Source organism: Leptonychotes weddellii, chromosome 7 (assembly GCF_054177405.1).
Source record: "Leptonychotes weddellii isolate Sample4059 chromosome 7, ASM5417740v2, whole genome shotgun sequence".
NCBI classification, from domain to species: Eukaryota; Metazoa; Chordata; class Mammalia; order Carnivora; family Phocidae; genus Leptonychotes; species Leptonychotes weddellii.
Genome location: NC_138375.1, coordinates 129,000,320 through 129,001,070, shown reverse-complemented (window position 1 = coordinate 129,001,070; position 751 = coordinate 129,000,320).

Here is a 751-nt window from a genome sequence, read left to right as displayed (position 1 = left end):
GGGGTGCATATGGCCCTTCTTTTCACTACCTCTGTGTCTTTGGGGTAAATACCCAGGAGGGCAATTGCTGGGTCATAGGGTAGCTCTATTTTTAAATTTTTGAGGAATCTCCACACTGTTTTCCAGAGTGGCTGCACCAGCTTGCATTCCCACCAACAGGAGAAGCACACTTTGTATGCAATCAGGTTGTATTGATTTCAGAAGGACGCGGATCCTTCTGGGGGGGCGGTTGTTTGCTCCAGGTGATCATAAGGTAGCTGGAGCCATCAAGGGCGGAGAAACTAAAGTGAATCCCTGTGGTGCATGGGGCAGAGAGCCCCCTCCTTCCACTCTACAGCCAGCAAAGGAAGGCAAAGGAAAAGAGGCACCATCTCACACAAGGCTCCAGGAGACGGCATTCCCAGTCGCCCTGCACACTTATCTCCCAGGAGGTGGGTTGTATCCCAACAGAAGAAGCAGACCATGGAGAGGAGCTACAGAAGTGTCCTGGAGGCTCATTAGCAGACCTCGGGCCCCGGAGCAGGTGAGGTGGTTTACCCTCTGTGTATCAGGGAGCTGGTGATGTGATTGAGGACCAGACTTGCAGCCACGCGGCACCTGCCCAGCCACGGAGTACCTGTCTCCAGCACCATGCAGCTGGAGAGGGGAGCTTTCTCCTAATTCTCCCAGGAGCACAGCAGAAACCGGCAGCCCTTCTAGGCAGGAACAAAGCACCACCTCTGTGGGACATCCCCTGCCGGCCTGAACTCCG